This window comes from Sturnira hondurensis, unplaced genomic scaffold (assembly GCF_014824575.4).
Source record: "Sturnira hondurensis isolate 20B ecotype Veracruz unplaced genomic scaffold, ASM1482457v3 Scaffold0005220, whole genome shotgun sequence".
Lineage (NCBI taxonomy): Eukaryota > Metazoa > Chordata > Mammalia > Chiroptera > Phyllostomidae > Sturnira > Sturnira hondurensis.
The window spans coordinates 6,439,619-6,456,386 of NW_028077851.1; the positions used below are offsets into that span (position 1 = coordinate 6,439,619).

At 42.7% G+C, this 16,768-nt stretch overlaps 1 long non-coding RNA gene across 1 annotated transcript in view; it reads left to right on the forward strand.

Moving 5' to 3' along the window:
* Window positions 1-4,782: 4,782 nt before the first annotated feature.
* Window positions 4,783-16,768, forward strand: part of LOC118987285 (uncharacterized) — a 60,642-nt gene continuing 48,656 nt past the window's right edge. Inside the window, exon 1 of the long non-coding RNA XR_005066530.1 lies at window positions 4,783-4,902. This is a non-coding gene — a long non-coding RNA (uncharacterized LOC118987285). The remainder of the gene's footprint in view (window positions 4,903-16,768) is intronic.

The following is a 16,768-nucleotide window of genomic DNA, read 5'->3' on the forward strand; positions in this document are numbered from 1 at the left end:
ATGTCACCAGTGAAATGAACACAGACTGTCTCTTGGAACGTTTATATAGTTTTATATACCTTGAATTGACAATTCATTCATTTCCTAATAATGAGAAGCTACTTCCTTTCCCTGAAGGCATTTCTGATTCACAGCTTCCCTTAAGCTGATTATTTGCAGCATAAGTTGATTTAAATTAGTATTGAAAATATCATCTCTATTGTATATTAATTTTTCAAATAATTCATCGACTAAAATATAATTTAAATGCCTAGACCATCCATACTACCCTTGTAAAAATGGTACATTATCCCCCTTTTGTCAATTTTTAAATTGTTACTTTCTTAAACTGCCAAACCTGCAGTTATGTGTCACATTTATTGTGTTAATGTTTTCCTTTTAAGTCATCTAAAGGTGTATTGAAATGAACATTTCAATAACCTGCATGTCAGAATCTTGTACTAAAACCCACTGAATTATATACTTTAAAGTTGAATTTTATGGTATGTGAATTATCTCTCAGTTAAAACAGATATAGGTATTGGCTATGGCTAAAACTCAAGAAAATACACCATGAAAACCCATTTTTCTAGAAAGTTTATTTATTTTTAGAGAGAGGGGACGGAAGGGAGAAAGAGAAGGAGAGAAACACTGTTCGGTTGCCTCTTGTACACGCCCTAACCGGGGGCTGAACCTGCAACCCAGGCATGTGCCCTACTGGGAATTGAACTCATCGCCTTGTGCGACAATGCCCAACCAACTGAATCACACCAATCAGTGAAAATTCATTTTTTGAGAACTTAAAATGTTTGAGACTGTTTGATCCAATATTCAAGCTGGTCCTTTTTCATGCATTCTTGCCCAAGGCCAGCCAGGGCCTCCTTTTCTCCACTGAGTTCACACTTCTCCCCAAGTTCAGAACATCCAGTGCTGTGCCTTCATATAATTTCCTTCATTCACAAACATGGAGTGGACCGATCTTCAAACTTCTTTGACTTCCAAATTCTTCTGCATGGCAGGACGTAGGAGTAAGTATATATGGATTCTGTGATACAAACAATAAAAGGTTAATAAACAGGCTAGTGGCAGCAAAAATAATATGAATTCAGAATAATGCAAATCATAGCCAGTTCATCTTGACAAGTCAGTCTTCCTGTTTTAGCATTTTGTGACATCAGTCTTCATCCTTCCTCAAGGTCATGAAAAACCATAGGTAATAAAGTACTCGACTTTTCCTATTGATTTGTACTATTCTCACCCGGGTTTACAGCCTTCAGTGGAGTGATTTAATGTCATTTTGGAGATCTGCTTTGGCACAAGGTAAATTACAGCAGCTTGCAGTTCTATTTACTGCTCAATATTCACTGTTGTAAAGGTGACTTTTGAGACAATTTCAGGTTGTCAGCATCTGTTAGTTGTCCATTATTATCTGGAAAATGATTTGTGAGTTGTATAGAGACACACCTATTAGTGTCAGGATGAATGCTACCGGAATGTAGCATTGTTGGAATGTGTTTGGGCTGTATTTAAAAGAAAGTGAACACCAGAAATGCTATATTGGAGCACATATAGCTTAACCAGTCACTGCATTCAGACCCTTTGTTAATTTCGTGGCCCATGAGAAGCCATGGTATGGTAGACACTGAAAAATGTTTCTAAATCCTCACACACGCACGCACACACACCAGTTCATGTCCCTAACCCTTGAAATGTGGATTTGCAGTTTCTCTTATCAAGAGGTAGGATCTATTTTCCCTCCCCTTGAACTTGTTCTGTGTTTTTCCTTCTGTTGAGGGCTGTCTTTTCAATAGATCACATCAAGGGAGCTGCTCTGCTATGTACGAAGCTCAGACTAGTCTAGCTTTGGGACTTGCTTTAGCCAAGAAAATACAGCAGAAGTGAATTTTGCTTGACATGTGAACCAGTCCAGACTAACCTGACGGATGAGAGACAGGTTGCCTAGTTATTCTCATCATTCAGTCAACAACCAATTAATTGACTGTTCCAGCAGGTGAGTGAAACCGTCTTAGGCCAGCCAACCCCCCAGCCTACCTGCCAGCCCCCTACAGATGCACAGACAAGCCAATCGAACTGCCAAGTTGACTGGTTTAGCAGAACCGCCCAGCTGACCAACAGATTGTTGTTGATCGGTAATAAATGCGTATCGCTTTAAGTCATTGTATTGTGCAGTGGTTTGTTAGGCAGCAATACCTAACAGTAACCAGCCTTTGTGGTGTGTATGTTTGGCACCCATCAGTGGAACAGCTCACGCCTACCTTACTGCCTGGGCTGAAACTGCTGAAATTCTGGAATGTTCAGAAGCCATTTGCTAAGAGAGGGGCATGTACCTGCTCTTGCTACTGCTCATATAGCGAGGAAGAGAATGGATAGACAGCCACACATCTTTGGGATCTTGTAGCTAGCACAGCATTAGTTTTATTTGTAAGAACCTTAAAGTTTGTGGAACAGAAGAAAGAAGAACACGAAATATGTTTTCACCATAAAATTAAGTAGTAGTGTTTTGTCAGATTTGTTTCCAGTCACTGTTGTAAAAAGAAAACATTTTGCATTTTGCTAAAATTTCCTTCACTATTACCTGGCTCTCTCCCCCTGAACTTTCCCAGAGGAAGTACCGCCCCGAGCTTGAGGTGTGGACTCAGATCATGCATACGCATTGCCTTGAGCTTGTACTCTTCCTCATGCTTTTCACATGTGTATAGATGCCTACTTACACATACAGAGATACATGTATACACATGGGATATGTATAATACCTATGTTATGTACATATACATAACTACATCAATTTGTGTTTTTACATATACACACATGTAGTTTAATCCTTTCAATGGTTAAGAGCCTGTCACATGGATGGAATCTCCTACATTAATTTCTTTACCATTGGTGCACATTCAGATGGCTTCCAAGTTCTGCTTTTACTTGATAGTGCTGCAAAACAGCCCTGGCCCATAGCTCCTTGTACCCGAATGGCAGCCTCTCTCTAGGTCATACCCTCAGAATTGCTGGATGGTCAGATACACGCTTTTCCACATTTTCTAGAGTCTAAAGTTACCCGGTTAGACAGGAACCTGGCTTTATAAGAGTTCCCAGGTGTTAAGTTTCAGGGCAGTCGTCTTGTGGGACAGATTTATAACACAGGGAGCTAAAAGAGAAGGAAAAAAGTGGATGAAAACTTGAAATGATTTTCAAACATTCCACGTGACCGCATTTCACATCACCCCACCCCAGTGTTTTCATGCAGTGTTAGGAATTGTTATTTGGTGGTCACATGAAAGTCACAAAAATAAAGAAATTACTAAATTGACAGGGGCAAAAAGCAGGGGAGGAGATGATGGTCTGCCACTTTGCTCACTAATTGGTTTCCAGGGCAACTATTAATGACATGGAAAGCAGTTCATTGGTCATCCAAGGACTATTTCAGCTATTGTGTGGAATAGAGCAAACTCAACACATTCGATAATTTCCAAGGGATCTTGGGTTTATTAGTCAATACAGCAAACCAGTTCTTTTGGTTTTCTCAACTGAGAGGACAAGTTTAAAAACCTGTGTGTACCATTCCAAGACATGATATGGCAAACATACCATGCGTGGTATGATCAAGGATAGGTCAAAACAATATTCTCTCTGTAAACAGGACAAAATCATTCTTGTTGGTTAAGCAGTAAGTAACTAAATGTTCTTAGATGTTACACATCTCCTGTCAAAAGTGAATTGCTGCACAGGAAAACTGTCCTTATAATAAATGTTCTTCTCAAAAAATTGTGTGTGCCCTTTGTCCTTTGGGTTCAGTCAAGACCATCTGATTTAATAAGATGATGTCAGCATCAGTGTATTGCTGTCAGTGTGTAACCATATTAGAAAGCTGCCTGAGGTTTTTCGATTTATGTCAGGTTACATTACAGATGCTCTGTAATGCAGCCGGTCTTAGTTTACAAGTCGTACAACTGGTCATAAGAATTGCTGCTTTGTAGAAGTAAGACTGTCATGCATTTTGTACAGAAACATGTAGAGAAATAAAACTATAGGAAACCTACATCCTGGTCCTTAAAAGTTCCAAGCCAGATCTATCACAAAGTCAAGATTAAAATGAGTAATAGAATAATGATAATGATAATGAATGAAAGTCTTGCTTGTTCCCAGAAGTTACTCCAAAAGGAACATCTGGTGCTAGTTTTTCAGTCCTGTCCTTTACGGTTTTTAGAGTCAAGCTCTGGTTCGGCGAATGTCCAGTATATTTTTTTACCCTCAAGGGAAATTTATAAAGAAGTTTCAAAGTGTTGCCAGTTTTTCACTCGCCACTCTGCTGTGCTGTTTTTCTAGAAAGAGGAGTCTGCGCACACTCGTCCTCTGCCGGCGGGCTCCCGATTTGTGCCAGGAGAGGGCACTGGAGAGGGACCAGAGAACGTGCGCGCGGGACTGTGTCCGACTATCTCGCTCTTCCTGTCCCTGTTGGGATGGCATCTCGCCCTGGCGGTGGCAGCAGCTGCTCCCAGAGGGACCTTGTGGGTGGCGCCCCTTCTTCAGAAGCCGGAGCCTTACCTCCAAAGGTCCCTTCTCCAAAGCCCGTGGCCCACGACAGCCAGGCAGCAGGGTTCCCTCCTCCACAGGTATCAACACGCACCATCAACAACAGTGTTAGGGCGCTTCCTACATTTTATTTGCCAGATTGCTGTGCGGACGAATTATTGTGAATAACCCTGTCACTGGTTTTGCATGCAAATGCCCCTAGAAAGCCCTCTCCCACTCAGTTATTGTCGTTCATTAACTCATCACTGGCTCTTACTGATTTTTACCTTTAATTCTGGAATTCAGTGGGTCCCAAGTGCTAGCGGAGATGGAGGGTCGCGACAGACACCACATGTCCCACCAAGTCTCAAATAGATATCACCCGGTCCTTTACAGGTAAAGTTGGCCAAACCTGATGTACCTTTTCAAATATATTGCAACCGTACCTGCCTATTTTTTTAATGTTCAGAAACTTGTTAGATCCTTAACACTCGTAATTTATTTAGGAGGCATTTTCCTCCTTTTTTATCAATTATATTTATCAAAGGTGATCACTTTTATGTTTTTTCTTTACAAGAAATTTGCTCCTGTATTTCTAACAGTGCTATATTTTGTTTTCTAATGTATTTATTTGTATGCTTTAATTATTTTCTTCATCCCACTTAGACTTAAAAAAACATTTTCTAAAAATGTTAAGATTTTTAGAAACTTTAATTTTCTTTTAGAAACCATTTTCTTAATTACTACTAGTAGTAGTAATACTATTAAACAACCAAGCTCTATTTCTCTGAAAATCACATGATACTGACATTTTTAGCCCCCCAATAAAAACTAAAAGGTGCAGACACTTCAGAGCACAATTACCAAGAAGGAAAACAAGTCATCATGGGCTCCCGCCCCCACACACACCCAGTTGCTGTGATCATTTTAGAGTTGTTTTCTTCTAGTTCCTTCTTTGAGGCACCTGTGTTTCAATAGCTGGTGGGAGTCCCTCTTTGAGATTTAAATTCCGCTTGCCGAGCCCCCATGTCCATACTCCACGGGAAACTGAATTCCTTGCTCCAGGCTTCTGTGATGCCAAGGGGACTTGTCCCTTCCTCCTTTTATTGCCTTCCTCTTCAGAAGAGTTTTCTCTTTTCTCGGGCAGTTGTTACCAACTTTGATCCCAGCACTTAGTCAGTGGCAAGTTGCCTTTCATCAGCCGACTTAATTAAACTCAACGACTATCTTTTCGGTTTCCATCAGATCTTTCTTCCTCCTGACCTGTTTTCTGTGTAATAAGACACATAGAAGGGGGGAAAATGCTGTCTTCAAAGATGAGATTCTGACACTCCTGAAACTGAGGCGGTGGATTAAAACAAAAACCTTTCCCGAGTTTTGTTTCTGTTTGGTAGCTTACAGCTGTTGCCAGGTGATTTCACTGTCTTGGATGATTCTCCGCGTGTTCCCTGTAGTTTAGGAGACTTTTCCCCTGCTCACTGCTCTCTGAACAGACTGGTGTTTCTTGCTCTTAAGATATAAAAGATGATGGAGTTGGCCTGTTTTAGAACTATTTTTTTAGATATCGTTTTAAGTCATCTTTTAAAATAATTTTTTAAAAAGATTTTATTTACTTATTGTTAGAGAGGAGAAGGGAAGGACAAAGAGAGGGAGGGAAACATCCATGTGTGTTTGCCTGTCATGTGCCTCCCACTGGGGACCTGGCCCACAACCCAGGCAAGTGCCCTGACAGGGGATCCAACTGGTGACCTTTCCGTTCTCAGGTCAGCGCTCAATCAGTCCACTGAGCCATACCAGCCACAGCTATTTGTTAAACATGTGGAAGTTTTGAAATACTAAATGGAACATCAAAACCTTGAGTTCATTTATTGCTGTGTAATGACGAAGGTTGGTGGTTTCAAACAAGGACCTCTTTGCCCAGCCCTGTTGGTCACCTAGACTGAGCTTCTGTGGCCACAGTCACCTGGGACTGGTGGGGCCTCTTTCTCCAGCAGGGGGCACACACACATTTTCTACATGGTGACTCAGGGTGTCAGGAGCAAGGCAGAAGTTGCCAGAAAGCTGCCAGGCATCTTCTGCTATATTTTGCTATCAACGCGGTGACAGGGTTGCCCCAGATTCAAGGCGAGAGAAAGCAGACTCCATGTTCTTGGTGGAGAGAGCAGAGTGCAACACAGCACAGGGAGGACTCTTGGGCAGCTTAAAGCAAATGCCATTCATTACATTCAGGAAAATAACACTAGATACTGCAATCTGACGTATCTGATCTTTATTGTGCCACAGAGACAGGGAGGATAAATAAGTAAATGTCTGATGCATTCATTGGTAAGGGCCAGATAATAAATAATTTAGGCTCTGTGCACTGTCCAGTCTCTGGTGTAACCCCTGAACCTTCCCATTGTCGGTGGAAGCAGCTAGAGACAATATATATGTGTATAAATGAAGAGACAGCGCTGGATACCAATACAATTTTCTTCACATTAAAAAAAAAAAACAGGTGGTGGACAAGATTCGTCTTGTGGGCTGTCTTTGGCTACCCTCGATCTAGAGAAATAGTACTTTTCCTGCATTCTAAAGGGATTTAAAGTGAATTATAAGAAGGAGATTCAGAGTCTAATAATCCCCACATAAACCATCTGAAACTAAAGTTAATATAATAATGAGCAGTAATGAGCTTGTACTTGTTATTTTTGTATCATCAACATCACCACATGCTATTAACATCATCGGCCGTCATGTGTGGAATTTGTTTGCTTCTTGAGAGCAATGCCTGGCAAGACAGTCTTTCTCCTCACTTGCTTACCATTGCTTTTCAGATTCTAGAAACCCACTTCACATCCTCCGAGAAAGGATATCTGATAATGTGAAATCCTGCTTCGTGAGCAAAAGGTGAACAGTGAGCTTGTTTCTATTTTTAACATACATTTACTAGCTTTATGTTCCCACAACTCCAAATATTTGAGTTCCTCAGTTCTTAATAATGAAGCAGAAGAAAAGTCATGATTTCCACATCCTCTTGACCATTTTTTTTACCTCTGCATTTTCCTGTAAACCCTGAACATCTCATATTTGCACCGTGATACATTAGTTCTTTGTAAGGCCAATTTTGCTGGGGTTGTTTTTTTCACATCTACCCATGTCCATAGGTGGGTGGGAGCTGTGGAGAGATTTTCATCAGTATGCATACTATTTAAAAGTGCAAGAGATCCCAGGGAAAATAATTTCCATCCTCAGCACCAAAGATACTTCTTTTCATCTATTTCTAGGTATGTGCATTATATAAATCAATTACACCATTCTCATTGCTGCATTATAGTTGGCATTAAATCGAAAGAGAAGTAGTTCTTCCTGAAATTGAAATAGGGAAGCTAAACTATGCAATCTTCTGAAATTTTAAAAAATTTATTGATATGAGAGAGAGAGAGAGAGAGAGATCAGTTTGTTGTTCCACTTATTGATGCATTCATTTGTTGGTTCTTGTATGTGCCCTGACCAGGGATCGAACCCACACCTTTGTGGTATTGGGCGTTGCTGTAACCGAGTGAGCTACCCAACCAGGCAACAGTATGCAATCTTGTATACAAGTGTTTTTCAAATTTTTAGTCATGTCATTGCTCTTTACAACTCTCAGGCAGACAATGCAGCTTCAGCTGCAGTTAACACATTGTAGTTTATTTTCTAACTGCAAAGGAGACATCAGGATAGAAAAGTCTTTGCCCACAGGGCCTAGCCTTCTCCGGTGTTGACTGACAGGCACTACCAGTCTGCAAGAGCCACTGTGAAAATGTTGTCCCTTGGTCACATTTTCCAGTGACCCTCCAGGCCGCAGAGGGAGGGGCTTCATGCCTAGTTCCAGGTATCTGCTCACTGGAAAGTGCAGTGGAGGTCTGTGGAGAGTATGCTCCACTGTATGCAAAGAGGGGGTGAGAATGGCCACAGCTCATTAGGGAGTCACTTCTCCCAAGCAACTGCTAAGTAAGTGCGGAGGGATTGTTTAGCTTCTCTTGCCATCCTGCCCAGATAGCTCGCGTTTGATTAAAATAGCATGGGGCATTGTTCAGTGGCTTCCCGCAGAGAGCACTGAAGTCCTGTGTCCCTCCTTTCAGTTCCTGTGCCCACCATGAGTCTCTCTAGGAACTGTGTCAAAAGTGAAATAAAAGTAAATAGAATCCATTTCTAACACCTTCGGCTGGAAGTGGGTTTTTCCTGCCTTCCTCCTGGGCCCTCTCCAACGGAAGCTTCCCTTTTATTATCTTTTCCTTTTATGATATTTCCCTTCAACTCTGAGCTCTCTGTGTGAGGGCTGGCTCCTCTCCTGACTGGAAGGGATCAGGCTTCTAGAACGCAGCACAGAGCCTTGGTCTCTGAGAGGGGCCAGTCTTCATTTGTGCTTTCTTGAGGAAACTCGATCCACAGCGATGCAAAAATTGTTTTTCAGAATTTCATCCACCAGCCAGCTGACTGGCACTTTTTTTAGACCTATGAAGTTACCACGCATTGGGGTTTGTTTCTCTAAGCTTCCTTTCCGAACCATCTCCTTTGATTTTTGTCCTATTTCCTTTTCTACCATCTGGTGAAATCTCCTCTTTAGAGATACCAAAATTGAGACATGACATATGTTCGAGGCTGTCAACTAATGGTGAGCCAAGGTTTAAGAAGGCACTCAAGTGTCTGCTATGAAGCAGAATACAGTAAGACCCCCTTATCCGTGGTTTCCCTTCCCACAGTTTCAGTTCCCATGGTCAACTGTGGTATGAAAATATTAGATGGAGAAGTCCAGAAGCCCACCGTTCAGTTTTAGATGATGTGCCATCCTGAGGACAGTGATGCAACCTCACTCTGCCCAGCTCCGTTCCACCCGGGATGTGAATCATCCCTCCACGGTTTGCGTGCTCCCCCGCACTTCAGTCCCTGTGTAGCAATCTCCGCTATCGGGTCAACGGTGTCATTGCAGCGCTTGTGTTCAAGCCACCCTTATTTTACTAAATCATGGCTCCAAAGCACAAGGATAATGGTGCTGGCAATTCAATAGGCTAAAGGGAAGCCATACAGTGCTTCCTTGAAGGGAAAAGGTGAGTGCAGTTCAGTAAGATATTTTGAGAGAGAGAGACCACGTTCACACAGTGTTTGTTACAGTATATTGTTATACTTCTATTTTAGTTATTGCAGTTCATCTCTTACTGTGCCTAATTTATAAATGAAGCTTTCTCATGTGTACGTATGGATAGGAAAAAACATTGTATATAGGGCTCGGTGCTATTCGCGGCTTCAAGCCTCCACTGTGAGTATAGATAAGGGGGAACTACGATACCCATTTTCCTATATTTTCTCAAAGGCACAGAGTAGTTTGAAAGTGCCAGTAATGAGTTTTTTGAAGACTTAGAAATGCCAGTTCTTTTATTTCAATTTCCTCAATGACTGTGTAAATCGCTACCTCTCAAGGGTCTGGGCCTTGGCAGGTGGGAAATGAACACTCTGCAGCCTGCCATTCACCTTGCAGCCTGGCTGCCTTAATAGAAACATCTATCTACTTTCTGCGGACAGGCCCATATACAAGTACTTTAAAGAAATTATTATTTCAATAGACCGCTCAGTACCTGTAAACTACTTATTTTATCTTTAATATCTCACTGCAAACAGTAGTATCCCAAGGGCCTTTTTCTCTTTCCCAGATTTGCCATGTCTCGGTGAGCCGAATGCACTCTTTCCCTTGGATGCACCACCGCATCAGCTTGCTAGCAGGACACGCAAAAAGGCGGGCGTGATGCCAACTGTTTTCAGTGTTGATGACGTCATCCTGTATTGTGTATTGCCACCAGGTCACCCCAAGAGCATGTGAGCTTCTTCTGGTCTCCTTAATTAATACATGGAGTTATTTAAGACAGAACTACACAAATGATACTTAGTAGTTAGTGGCAATCGTGTCTCTCTTTTTTTTTTTGCCGGAAACTTGCTGGAATCGCGGCTTGGCCTCATCAGCTTGACTCACACGCTTTGGGGGCCCATTGCGCCTGTTGAGCTTCACGGTGCCCCAGTTGACAATAAAGCACATCGAGGCCTCTCTGATTGCAGCACGGTTTTTTCACAGTTGGCTGTTTTATAGCTAATTTGTCAACATGGCGTCTGCTCTAAACGGCATTAAATTAAATGCTTAACTGAGGAATCGCGCCGTGGTTCTGTAACGTTCATTTTGCCTTGGTCTAACAAGGAGATCATTCCACGCGGTATGTGTATGTAGGAAAAAACATAGTCCTCGTAGGGTTATGCAGACCCTACGAGGGTATTAGAGCATATTTTTTAAGAATTTTGGTCCAGGATAATTACTGCATGCATTAGTCAGATAAGATACTCAATAAGCATTTGTTAACTGCACAGATAAATGAACATTTTTACTATAATGCTTTCTTAAGATATTAGGTATACAGGATTATCTTCCCTCTTAAAAATGAATGACTTTGGATCATTATATTTTATGGCCACTTTAAAGCTTCTCTTTCATTTTGTATTTATAGGATTAGTCTTCTCTTTCAAATTGCTTTGTTCACATCAGGATTGAAATAATGTTCAGATATTGTTATTGTTGACATGTCCTTTGGTTTCTTTTTCATCTGTAGGTTTTTTCCTACTTTATTTTATCCTCTTGCAATTCGTTTTCTGAAGAAATGAGCTCTTCATCTTGTAAAATTGCTCACAGTCTGGAGTTTGCTAATGCATTTTCGTGGCAATTGTTTAACATGTTCCTTTGTCCCCCTGGTTTCTCTACATCAGGGGTGTCAAACTCATTTTCAGCGGGGGCCACATCAACCTCATGGTTTCCTGCAAAGGGCCAAAGGCATGTATACAGTTACATGTATACAGTCCTAACATTATTTCGGCCCTTTGAAGGCAACCATGAGGCTGATGTGGCCCCCGCTGAAAATGAGTTTGACACGCCTGCTCTACATTGTAGATAGATCCAGAGACTTTATCAGGTTCAAGTTCAGATTCTTTGGCAAGACAACTTTTGTAACTGCTATTCTTGTTACTTACATCAAGTGGCAATTCGTGTCTGGTTGTCTCCCTGGTTGTGATATCAGCAGCCATTGATGATTGTAGCATACATCTATGAACTCAATGGGAGTATGAGAAACTGTGTCTGTAATACCCAGCCTCTATGCTTCGTGCCTCCTCATACCCATGCCCTTTACATGATGCCTTTCTGCATTGAATCAGGATTGTTCTGCACAAGCAATAGACATGCTGGTATGTCACTTGTGAGGTGAGGGCATAAAAGGCAATATAGCTTCTGCCCACCTGTCTCTTAGGTCACTCTCTCCGAGCAAAGCCGGCAGCCATGTCGTGAGGACCGCATGGAAAGGAGCGGAGGCCTCTTGCTAGTGGGCCTGGGGGTGTGCTTGGAAGTCAAGCCTTCACGTGGCTGTGGCTCCAGCTGGCACGTTGATTTACCTCCTGAAAGATGCTGAGCCAGAACCTTCAGCGTAGCCACTCCTGAATTCCCGACCCAGAGAAAGTGGGTTCTTTAAAGCTGCTGTGTTCTGGGGTGATCTGTTACTCAGCAAAGAGAACTGATTTGGCGTATTCTAATTCTTTCCATCTTAATTTATTAGGTGCAATACTTCTATAAAGAGAAACTTTCCTTCAACAACTACTTGGTTACTCTATGGTATAGTTGGTATAGGAAATAATAGTTATTCTTTTAACTCAATTAAAATCGTACCGTATTCTTTTGTACACACCCACATATCTATGTATGTATATAAATATACATTCACACAAGTATGTAAAAGGATAGTTAGATAGATTTAGAGACAAACATAAGGAATTTAGAGCATTCTCTTATATTTTTAAGGTTGTCCTGAACATCATATGTTACTGTTCGTGTTATAGTCTACTGAGTTTATTTAACCATTCCTCTTTGTTGGAAATTTGATTTGTTTTTAAGGTTGCTTTTTTAGATCACAGTCCTAAAAATATAATTGTTGAATCTAAAGTTATGGGTATTTTTAAGGCCTCATACATTTTTCTAAATTACCTGTGAAAAAGAAAATATGGTTCCTACTGGCAACAGCAAAATCTGTGTGGCGGTTTCACTGCTTTCTTTTCAGGGATTTTTGTTATTTGTTCACTCGGTATTCATACCACAGACATGTATAAAGTGCCTACTATGTGCCAGGTGCTAGTCATAAAACAAATCCCCCAAAACCACAGCTTTCTTTATCTGTCTGGTCCCATAGAACCTTATAGATTTCATTTGAATTGTTTACCTGTATTTAACTTAATTTTTATTGTTAACACTATTACAGACGTCCCCATTTCTCCCCCTCCTTTGCTCACCTCCACCCAGCCCCCACCCCCTCTTCCCTCTGCCCATCACCACACTTTTTAAAAAATTTATCTATTTAATTTTAGAAAGAGGGGAAAGGACAGAGAAAGAGGGGGAGAGAAACTTAAACTGGGGACCTGCCCTGCAACCCAGGCGTGTGTCCTGACCAGAAATTGAACCCTTCCTTGATCCTTTGGACTGCAGGACTACCCTCAATCCACTGAGCATCGCCACGCTGTTGTCTGTGTCTTTGGGCTGTGCACATATGTTGTTTGACTAAACCCTTCACCTTCTTTCATTTACTTCCCCTCTTGCTCCTCCCCTGAAATTTTTTATATATCTACTTTTAAAATATGTCTTAATACCTCTTTTTTACCCTCTGAGTCAGGCAGGCATCTACTTCTGTCTGCCCCCTGCTGCCAGCCTTGCAGACTACAGAACCTTTTCTCCAACTCTCCTATTTCTCTGGAAGCCAGATAACCATCCTTGTTAGGACAATGAATTAAATGAGGTGACTTTGATTCATCCACTGCCACTATCCATTCTCGTAAATGGAAGTGTAAATCCCTTTCCAGGCCATATTTTATTTAGCTTGATTTATTATTTCTCACAAGAATAGCTTTCCCTGAAAGTCCTAGAGGGAATGTAACCTTGTAAAGATGCAGCAAGACATTTTCTAAGGAAGAGTCTTTTGTAATGGAGACTTTCTTCCTCCAGTAAAGAGACGTGGACCAGTTTCTTTTTAAGCATCATTTAGGGTGAGATACTGAGAGCTGAGATAATATTTTCTTTGCAATTACTATCTCCTGGGTTACATCTTTAAAGGAACCAGTGGATAATTCTAGACCAAATCACCAAGTAGAGTTGTTTCTTGTGAGGGGCTACTACTGAGGTGCTCTCAAGTTCATTGTTGATAACTACTAACCCATCCTCCATTCTCAAAGTAAGGTGGAAAATTTAGCAAGTCAGAAAAGTAGAAAATAGGCACTGCCTCTAGCCACATCACCCAGACATGATCACCACCAGCATCGCCGCTTACTCTGTCATGCAGGTGGCTCCTTTGGCTGACTATACGTGGCTGACTACACGTCATTTATCAAGATTTTGGATCAACTGCCCTGGCTGGTGTGGCTCAGTGGATTGAGTGCTGGCCTGCGAACCAAAGGGTCACGGTTCAATTCCCAGTCGGGGCACAGGCCTGGGTTAACAGGTCAGGTCCCCAGTAGGGGGCGCATGAGAGGCAACCACACATTAATGTTTGTCTCCCTCTCTTTCTCCCTTCCTTCTCCTCTCTCTAAAAATAAATAAGTAAAATCGTAGGGAAAAATATAATGGGTGCTATAGGGAAAGGGTAGGATTATAAGACCAGGGCTGGCAGGAAAGGAGAGGCGCAGGCACCCCACCCACCCAGTGCTTCATAGAACGGAGTGTTAAAGTAGGGCTTGCCCCTGCCGAGTTTTCATTTGTTACAGCAGAGCACCAGAGCTACCCTGTCAGGGGAGGCGCGATCAGAAGGTTGGCACCGGGAAGTCTCGATTCGGCTGCTGGCTGTTTGCAGGACTTGTCCAGAAATGCTAAATACCCCCAAGGCCCTTGGAGTCCATGAGAACTCATGGTTCCTTCTGTGTCAGGAAGGGAACCAACAGCAAGCTGAGCTCAGCCGAGGTGCCTCTCACTGGGGGAAAGGGTGGAAGTGTCTTTCTTACGGAAAGTGTGATCCCAGGTGCATCTTAGTCCAGGTGACAGCTGAGGTTGGGGGCGGGATCTTGAGTCACCCCTGTGCCCTAACTTTCTCTTAGCTGGTTGTATGTTTTGGGAGGCTTATTACCCTATCTCCCTGTACACACACACACACACACACACACACACACACACCTATTTTACACAGTCTTCAAAGCAAATTCTAGTGTACTTGCACAATTCTTCAAACTACCTCCACAGCTTAAAGCAACCTATCAGTTCTGCTTTGTTTTGAGTATACTCTTAACTTGGACTGTTTTTGCTAATGCTATTGTCTTATTTTTAAATGAAAACAGCAAATAATCATCTTTAGATTATGAAAACTGGTTTTGTTTGCACCTTACCAGGGCAGACCTTTCATGTCAGCCAAGCCGTACACTCCATCTATTTCTGTTTCTGTCTACAGATCTGGCTACTTCTCAGCTCTGGGGGATAAAAATGAGAAAGGGTAAGGTCCAGGTTGGGGCTCCTTCATTTACCTGTTTATTTCCGTCAAAATTTGGATTTTTCCACAAAGAAGCAGGAGATCATTATAAGACCATTATATGATTTCTGTTGAATTCCTCACATGGGGAGAACAAAGCAGGACTGAATGACCTGGCAGGAGATTTTAGAAATTGCGAGGCGAGGGCAAGGAGCAGATCTCGGCGAAGTGCCCCTAAAATGTCTGTTGCACAACCTGGCTGCGGGTTTGCACGAAGAGGAGGCAGGAAGAGTATGTCCACAGTTCAGCACCTGCCGAGCCAGTGCACCTTCATATATTTACTGATCAAAGCCTCCCAGCAACTCCCGGAGGGCTCTGTGGCTCTGCTTAGCTGACAAAGAGACACAGAGCTAAATAATGTGCAGCTGATAAGGGGAAAACAAGGCTCTGAACCTGGATCTGTCTCTCTCAGTATTTCCCACTAGTGGGGCCCCTGATGCATTCATGGGCCCCCATCTGCCACAAAGAATATTGAAAATTCTGTTTTACTACCATTTTGGCATCAGCAAACATAATCCAGGCTGAGATCGTTATTATACATACATTACCATTAGGTTCTTTTTTAGCTTCTGATCTTAAAAGAAATTAAAATTAAAATAATTTTCATGGGCCTCTAAACAACGTGGGCCATGGACCCTGGCCTCATTGTTGTGCTAATGGAGAAGTTGGCCCTGTCCACTCAAACATGATTCCTCCTTCAATTTCCTTGCCTTATAGGAAAGGGGAAAGATGAGGGAAACCAGAGCTTTGAGGTCAAGAGAAGCAGAATAAACCACAGAAGCAGAAAATGTGTAGCACTAAGCAGAGTTTTGAAGCCACGGTGATCAGTCACTTTCAAAGGCTTCCTTTAGCATTGGAACTCTGTTGTCAGGGGGGGGTTCTTATATGCAATGTCAGTATATAAAATTGAAGTGGGCGGGTGCTGGAGCTCCCATTCCTGGCTAGCCCCCCACCCCGAGAGGCTCTGGAGGGACCCTCACAGACCCTTAAGGCACATTGGAACACAATCTGCAACCCCCCTTCTTTCCCAGGAGAGTTCAGTGAGACCCAGAGAAGCTAAGCTGCTGGCAGTTGCTCAGCACATCGATAATAACACTTGGACCCTTAGGCCAGGGCAGTTTCCACTAGCCTCCTCCTCCACTTTGCCTCGTTGCATCTCAAGAGCCACAGCCAAAGCCAGTTTTAAGGCCTCGACACGTGAGTCCACCGGAAGACAGGTGAAAATAATGATAGATGAGCAGCCTTCTCTCCATCTCCAGGTGACTTTGTAACCACGAGTTCCCTGTCCCTTTGGCATGTTGGTGTGGGACCAGCGGCTGTACTCAGTCAAGTGCAGGACTCTCAGCCACCACGCTGCCCCTGTCACGTGGAGGGTGCTGTGAGCAACATCTGACCAGGCGAGGAGGGTGAGGTCTCCATCATGCTCCTGCACAGTGGAGTCTCATGGACAGAAGCTGGTCCCAGCTCTGATGCCAACCCTCCCCTCTGGGCTTTAGGTCATGGCCATGTGATGAGTTTCCCTGAGGGTTGCGGGTGGGACGGCTCAGACAGCAACCCAAGCAACCGGTTGTGATGTGGGAGTCACAGATAGGAGCCCAGTCTCCTGAATGGTAGGTTTTGCTCCACAAGAGTGCTACATGTCATAGCTGGTTACGGGAAATGAATGGAAGACTAACGGGTGAAGGTGTTCAGACACCAGAGAGGTTTGGGGTTTC